The sequence below is a fragment of the Macaca thibetana genome, chromosome 3, assembly GCF_024542745.1.
Source record: "Macaca thibetana thibetana isolate TM-01 chromosome 3, ASM2454274v1, whole genome shotgun sequence".
NCBI lineage: Eukaryota > Metazoa > Chordata > Mammalia > Primates > Cercopithecidae > Macaca > Macaca thibetana.
The window spans coordinates 116,100,268-116,108,854 of record NC_065580.1 but is presented as its reverse complement, the minus strand read 5'-3'; the positions used below and the strand labels follow the sequence as shown (position 1 = coordinate 116,108,854).

The window sequence follows — 8,587 nt, the reverse complement described above, 5'->3', positions numbered from 1 at the left end:
TCTTAATTCGTCCAGGTTCCCCTGTAACTCCGTGATGATTAATTAGCACCCATGTTCAACATTTTGCCTTATATATCAAAGTAAAGTCTTACGACAGTCATTTGATGCGTTTTAAATTTTATGGTGCTAGTATGTGTCGGTGGGGAGGGAGGAATACAAAAAGTGTTCTCATTAACAGTTTGTTCTTTTTACTTCTTGCCCACATCCCTTGAAAACAAGAGCAGGTGTATGTTTTGCTCATGCAACTCCTAAGAAAGTGCTTTGAAAATTCAGTATCTCCTGATCTTGGATGGCAGAGGTATCTCAAAGAGAAAGATTTGGAGATCAGACTAAGGTAAAAAATAACTTTATTTTAGCAAAGCAGACACAATTGCTCTCAGCTACAAAGGGACAATGCCCAGACTCCGCCTCTACTGCAGGAACAACAGTGTGGCCTTCCAGCCCCAAAACAAGACAGCCAAGTGAGAGCTAGCTGAGACAGTGGGGCTCTGCCCTGCTTTCCCCAAGGAGTGAAGACATTTCTTTGAAGTTTGTGTTGAAAGATCATATATACGTATGAACCAACTAGGTTTTCTTTGTCAGACACTGCAGAAAATACAGGACGCCTCCCCATATGTTACCACAGTTCTCCCCAAAAAGGCAGGTGTGTTCAGGCTGGAGAAGTCAAAAGGCGGCGGCAGGCACACCATGCAATTCAAAGAGTGCACCAGCTCCAGGTCTCAGTCAACTGAGTAAAAAAGTGGCTCCATTAAGCTTCTTCAAACAGGAGAACTTTATGCTGTCATATCCCTTTCTCATGTACATGCAGGTTCTGAAAGATTCCTCACATCTGCCAAGATCCTCACCTGATTTCAAAAGGAAATTGCTTCTAGAAACTAAATCAAATTCATCATTTTTGCAGCTATTAAAAGAAAGAGAAAGTCAACTTCAGTTCTAAATAGGGCCCGAAGCAAGGCTGGTGGAAGCATTCAACCATCTTTAGTCTATTGGTTAATTCATCTGTCCATTCATTTGCTTAAATCGCTTACTTTTAGCTGCTGGGTTTCCCTGAGTGACTACAGGAAATCCAAGACTCCCGTTCATCCCTCACCCCCTGGCCTACCCATGCATCACCCTTTCTGAGCCAGTTCACACCCCTCCCTGACTCTTAAGTCCTTCACAGTCTTTCTTCTGTCCTTCTTCTGGGTGTACTTCAGCTGACTCCATGTGTACCCTCTGGACTCATTTCCTGGCATCCTTCTCAGGTGTTGCTGTTTTCTTTTAAGGCTTCAATCCATTGGGCCTGGATGTGGGGTAAATACCTTCTTGCTCATTGAAATCTCCAGATCATTCTCCACCTCTCTTCCCTTAACCTCCCATCAGACCCTACCACCACATGCCTGGCACAAAGCGAACATTCAATACTTTTTAAATCAAATTAATGATTGTCATCCATTACCGCCCACTTTCCGCCCCACATGTGCAATAATCTCTAGACCGCTGGTCTTCCTCTTCATTCCTTGATCATGGTCACTAGGATCTCTGCAATCACTGCTGCCACAGTTTTTGATGATTTTAATATACACAAGAGAGCTCCTTGCAGGGCCTAGCCTTCCCCTTCATTTATTGCATCATCTCCAGATGAGTCTGTCCTCTGCTCCACCTCAGCCTCCCACCCCTCCCATGGCCACTCCAAGACCTTAGCATCACTAAATGACCACAGCACCTCCATTCACTCAATCTCAAACATTCCACCCTCCCATCTCTTTTAAGTGTCCAGCTCCCTTCCTTCAGTACCTCTAGTCTGACAATACTGTGACTCCAGTTACAATGTTTTATTCATGGATCTGAACATATCACATCAGGTCTTTATTTCCTCCTGCCTCTATTTAAATTGCATGGTACACCATCATGATCATGCCCTTGCAAACACCCCAGCTACCTGGCTTGCTGCCTCTATCAAATCACCCTTGCAAAATAACTAACTTTCCATAGGCCATGCCTCCCCATAACCTTAATTGGAGAAAAATACACAACCATACTGTCTCAATTCATGTTATATTAGTGACCAAGTGAGCAATAACCAAGCAATACTACTTTATTTCCCTAGCACAGATCAGCTCCCGCTGTACCTGGGAGATTCTCACACCTTTTCTTTTCTCTTGAAACCCACAGCAACCCCTTCATTGATGACAGTGCTTCCCAGTGCAAGGAGAAGCAAGGCCAAGAGAACTTTCACCTGCTTTCCTCACAACAGTTAACCAACCAAGTGTAATCTGACTCTAAAGTCTGGCTTCATTCATTTTACTCAACAAATATTTACTGAAGAATATACTAAGTGCTATAAATTCTGTAGTGAAGTGAGCAGGGTGTGGGAAGACAAAAATCCCTACTTTCATTTAGATTATTAGTTTACTATTGCTGCTGTAACAAATCACCACATATTCAGTGGCTTAAATCAACACGAATGTATTATCTTACAGTCCTGGAGGTCAACAGTCCCAAATGTATCTTAAAGGGTTATAATCAAGGTGTCAGCATGGCAAGTTCCTTCAGGAGTTTCCAGGGAAAATTGGTCCCTTACCTCCCCACGTCTAAAGGCCATGACATTCCTTGGTTCCTGGTCACATCACTCAACTCTCATCTTCCATTATCACTTTGCTTTCTACCCTTCATCTATTTTTGTTATTGTTCATCCTTTTGGTGTCATATCTAAGAAATTAAGATCATGAAGATTTAGTTGTATGTTTTCGTCTGAGTTTTGTAGTTTTAGTTCTTATATTTAAGTGTTTTATTCATTTTTGGTGAGTTTCTGTATATAATTTGAGGAAAAGGTTCAACTTCATTTTTTTGCATGTGGATACACAGTTTTCCCAGCACCATTTGTTGAAAAGATTGTCCTTTTGCCCATTGAATGGCTTTTGTGCCCTTGTCAAAAATCAATTGTCTGTGTATGTGAGAGTTTACTTCTGGAATCTTTATTCAAATCTATTGGTCTGTAAGTCTGTCTTTATACAAGTACCTCACTGTTTTGATTACTGTAGCTTTGTGATAAGTTTTGAAATCAGGAAATGTGAGTTGTCCACATTTATTCTTCTTTTCAAGATTGTTTTGGCTGTGCAAGGTCCCTTAAGATTTCATATGAACTTTAGGATGGGTTTTCTATTTCCACAAGAAAAAAAAAAAATTGTTGGATTCAATCTGTAGATTGCTTTGATTAACAAAGCAAATCGAGTAGCATTATCACCTTAACAATATTAAATCTTACACCATGAACACATTCCATTGATTTATGCCTTCTTTAATTAATTTCAGCAATGTTTTGTAGTTTTCAGTACATGTGTTTAATCTCCCTGTTTAAATTCCTAAGTATCTATTCTTTCAGATGCTACTATAAAAAGAAAGTTTTAAAAAATTTCCTTGTCATATTGCTTATTTCTAGTGTATAGAAACACAACTGATTTTTTTATTGATTTTGTGTCCTGCAACTTTGCTTAATTCATTTATTAGCTCTAATAGTTTTGTTATTAAATCCTTAGGGCTTTCTACACATAAGACCAGGTCATCTGTGAATGGAGAACTTCTCTCTTTTCAATTTGTATGATTTTCATTTATTTGACTTCTCTAATTGCTCTGGCTAGAATTTCCACTACTATATTGAATAGAAATAGCAATAGTAGGAATCCTGCTCTTGTTCCCATTGTTAAGGGAAAGCTTTTGAGTCTTTCAATACCACATGTGATGTTAGCTGTGGGCTTTTCATATATCACCTTTATCATGTTATAGAAGATATCTTTTATTCTTCATTTACTGAGTGTTTTTATCATTAAAAGAATGTTGAACTTTATCAAATGATTCCTCTGCATCAACTGAAATTTTTATATATTTTGGGGTCTTTTTTCTCCCTTCATTCTATTCATGTGGTTTCTTTTATTGAGTGATTTTCATATGTTGAACCATTCTTGCATTACTGGGAAAATACTATTTGTCATGGAGTATGATCCCTTTAATATGCTGCTGTATTCAGTTTTATAGGATTTTATTGAGAGGTTTTGCATCTATATTTATAAGAGACAATCTTGTAATTTCTTTGTCTGGCTTTGTATCTGTGTGATGCCAGCCTCATACAATAAATTATGAAGTATTCTCATCTCTTCAATTTTATGAAAGAGTCTGGCAATGATTGGTGTAAATTTTCATTAAAGAACTGATAGAACTCAACAGTGAAGCTGTCTGATACTGAGCTTTTCTTTTTTGTAAAATTTTTGATTACTGACTCAATCTCTTTACTCACTACTGGTCTCTTTAGATTTTCTATTTCTTCATGATTCAGTGCTGGTAGGTTGTATGTTGTAGGAATTCATCAATTTCTTGTAGGTAATCCAATTTGTTGGCATATAATTGTTCATTAGTAGTCTTTTTTTGATCCTTTGTATTTATGTGGTATCAGTTGTAATGTCTATGATTTCATTTTTTGTTTATTGTAGTCTTTTATTTTTAGTACAGCTAAAGGTTTGTCAAATTTGTTAATCTTTTTAAAGAACCAAGTTTTAGGTTCATTGATACTCTCTCTTGTTTTTCTATTCTCTATGTCATTTATGTTTCCCCTAATCATTATTTCCTGCCTCCTCCTTGCTTTGGCTTTAGACTGCTTTTCATTTTCTGGTTATGTAAGACATACAATTAGATTTTCTATTAATATCATTCTTTTTAAAAGTGTTTAGAGCTTAAATGTTCCTTCTGACCACTGCTTTTATTGCATCCATAAATTTTGGATATTATATTTTATTTTTATTCATTGTAGAGTATTTTCTACACTTCACGGCACTGGGACCTGGGCTGGAGGGCAGGGCATCAGCTGTGGAGCAACATGAGCAGGACCCCACCTCAGACGACACCATGAACTCGTTCCTGGAAAAGTTCCAGAGCCAGCCTTACCGTGGCGGCTTTCATGAGGAACAGTGGGAGGAGGAATTTGAAAAGGTCCCCCTGTTTATGAAGAAAGTGCCATCAGAAATTGATCCCAGGGAGAATCCTGACTTGGCTTGTCTCCAGTCAATTATTTTTGATGAGGAGCTTTCTCCAGAAGAACAGGCCAATACCTATAAAGATGAGGGCAATGATTATTTTAAAGAAAAAGACTACAAGAAAGCTGTGATTTCCTACACTGAAGGATTAAAGAAGAAATGTGCAAATCCTGATTTGAATGCTGTCCTTTATACCAACCGGGCAGCAGCACAGTACTATCTGGGCAATTTTCGTTCTGCTGTCAGTAATGTGACAGCTGCCAGAAAGCTAAAATCCTGCTACCTCAAAGCAATAAGAGGTGCTTATGCCATCTGGAACTGAAATACTTTGCCAAGGCTGTGAACTGATGTGATAAGGGACTGCAGATAGATGCCAAAGTGAAGAAGCTTCTGGAAATGAGGGCTAAAGCAGACAAGCTGAAGCAAATTGAACAGAGGGATGTGGGGAAATCCAACTTGAAAGAAAAGGAGAGGAATCAGAATGAGGCTTTACTCGAGGCCGTCAAGGCTAGGAATATCAGGTTCTCTGAAACTACCTGTGAGGATGAAATTTCAGCCTCAGAAGATCTAGGGGACCTTTTTTCCTGGAGGAACTCAGCTCTGAGAACCCCCATGGAGCCAGGCTGAATCTAGATAACCAGGGCAGGCTGAGCTGGCCTGTGCTCCTTCTGTACCCAGAGTATGCCCAATTGGACTTCATCTCTACCTTTCATGAGGACTCCAGGTTTATTGATCATCTAATGGTGATGTTTGGTGAAACACCTTCTCGGGACCTAAAGCAAAAATATTGTTCTGATAATTTGGAGGTCTACGTTGAGGATGAGGACAGAGCAGAACTGTACCGGATGCCTGCCAAGGGCACCTTGCTGCAGGTTCTACAGCACCACAGGTACTTTGTAAAAGCCCTGACACCAGCATTTTTGGTCTGTGTAGGATCCAAACCTTTTTCAAAGAATTATCCTGGGGGAGAAAGGTGCACCAGATGACTGAGCCAGGCCCCCTGGATCTCCTCCCTTACCCTCCTCTGCTGGGAACCTAGCACGCCTGAATCAGTCCAGTGCCTTATTTCTGTCACCAAGGGGATAGTCCTTCCTAGTATCGTGGTGGGGGAGGAGCCTCTGGTTTCCCTAAACTGCAGCCTCTCTGGCTGGTCTTCACTTTCTTCAGTTGATATAAAATTCTGTGCCTTGGCCATGACATCCTTGGATTCCATCTCTAAAGGGACCATCTGCTGCAGTTACCATGGCAACTGACCTGAGCGGCACCCTGGTCTGTGGAGATGGACTCAGGATCCAGTGACATGATTCTGAACTTTTGTGGAGTTTGACATCTTGTTACAGAAGCTACCCTTCAAACTGCACATCTACACACAAACAAACTATGCATAGGATTCCAAGGCTTTAAAGCTGAGAGACTCTGGCCTCAAGTTATTTCATGAACACAGAGGGGAGCCATGTGTGGTCACTGTAGATGACTTGAGGTGAAATGGGGGCAGGAAAGCCACATCCTGCTCTGCATTTATAAAGACCGTACAAACTGAGATCCTTGGTACCCCTAAAAGGATCGCCAGTTTCCTTCATCTTTGCCATATGGAGGACTGTGACAGACTAGGACAGTGGCCTCTGAGTTCCCCTGTAGTTTTCACATTTTGAGATTTTGTGTCTTTTAAACTGGAAAACCTTCTAGCATGTTGGGTTGTTGTTATAGGGTATATCTTTGTCTGCAGCAGCTTGTTGCCCCCTTCCTAAGAAGAGTTTATCTACCATGAAAAAAAATGAGTATTTTCTAAGTTCTTCTTTGACTTATAGCTTATTTATGAGTATGTTGTTTAATTTCCACAGATTTCTGAGTTTTCCAGGTATCCTTCTGTTACTGGTTTCTGGTTTCATTCCTTCGTAGTAAGAGAAAATACTTCATATGATTTTCGCGTTTTAATATTTACTGTGACTTGTTTTGTGGCCTAACATAAGATCTAGCTTGCAGAATGTTACATATGCACTTGAGAAGAATGCATATTCTGGTGTTTGTGGTAGTGGAGTATTATTTACATGTCTACTAATTCCATTTGTTTATAGTGTTGTTTAAGTCCTCTATTTCCTTACTGACACTTTGTCTTTGTTCTATTCATTATTGAAAGTGGGATATTAAAGTCTCCAAATATTATTGTAGAATTTTTTTCTCAGTTTATTTCTGTCAATTTTTGCTTCATGTGTCTTGGGGGTTCTGTTTTAGGTTCATGTATATTTATCATTGTCACATATGCTTGATGGATTAACCTTTTTTGAATACACAATTTTCTTGTCTTCTATGATAAATTTTAAAGTCTAGGCAGCACATTCAGCAATCCTGTGGCTGTCTCTTGCTTCAACAGTGTTTGGATGGAACAGATCCAGGAACTCTCTTTCTTCCAGTCTCCAGCCACCTTCCAATCTTCTCTCCATTTTCAACCTTCAGGACCATCTTCTCAGTCATCTCCTGCTTCTGGGACCAGCCAACACCATTTTAGTGGTTAGTCCCTTCTTGCTGACTAACCATGAGCTCCCAGATTTATCAGAATTATTCCATTGAGGTGGAGACAGCCATCAACCACTTTGTCAATTTGTACTTGCAGGTCTTCTAAACCTATTTCTCTCTGGGCTTCTATTTTGACCATGATGATGTGGCTCTGGAAAGCATGGGCTACTACTTCTGCAAATCAGCTGAGGAGAAGCATGAGAGTACCAAGCATCTCTCAAAGATACAAAACCAGTGTGGCAGCATGCTATCTTCCAGGACCTCCAGAAGTCGGCTCAAGATAAGTGGGGTAGAACTTTGGATGCCATGGAAGCCACCATGGCCCTGGAGAAAAATCTGAACTAGGCCCTTCATGCCCTCAGTTCTGCCTGCACAGATCCCCTTCTCTGTGACTTCCTGGAGAGTCATGTCCTAGATAAGGAAGTTAAACTCATCAAGAAGATGGATGACCACCTGACCAACCTCCCCACAGGCTGGCTGGCCTGGAGGCTGGGCTGGGTGAGTATCTCTTTGAAAGGCTCACCTTCAAGTACAACTAGGAGCCTACTGAGCCCAGTGACTTCTGGGAGGCCCCTTGCAAAGTAACAGGGCTTCTGTCTAAGCCTCTCCCTCCAGCCACTGGACAGTTTTTTAACTACCCTGGAGCACTCGCCCAAGCCTTGGATCAAATTGAAATAAAGCTTTTGGAAGGAAAAAAATAAAATTTAAAGTGTATTTTGTCTAATAGTGGAGATGTCCCAGATCTCTTTTGATTAGTAGTTGCATGAAATACCTTATCTGTCCTTTTATTTTCAGCATTTTTGTGTCTTTATAGCTAAAGTAAGTCTCCTTTAGATAGCACATAGTTGGATCATGTTTTTTAATACATACTGAAAATCTCTGCTGTTTAATTGAACAGTTTGATTCATTTATATTTAAAGTGATTACTGTCAAGGAAAGGTTTCCTTCTCTCATTTTGCTACTTATGTTCCGTAGATTTTGTATATTTTTTTCTCAATTCCTTCATTATGGATTTTATTGTGTAATTGATTTTTTCTAGTCCATTTTTGTTCAATTCTTATTTTCTC

The 8,587-nt window shown here is 39.9% G+C and overlaps 2 pseudogenes; both read left to right on the top strand.

Moving 5' to 3' along the window:
* Positions 1 to 4,845: 4,845 nt before the first annotated feature.
* LOC126950885 (tetratricopeptide repeat protein 4-like) lies at positions 4,846 to 5,992 on the top strand (annotated as a pseudogene).
* A 1,509-nt stretch (positions 5,993 to 7,501) lies between these two features.
* LOC126950186 (ferritin light chain-like) lies at positions 7,502 to 8,059 on the top strand (annotated as a pseudogene).
* The last annotated feature ends 528 nt before the right edge of the window (positions 8,060 to 8,587 follow it).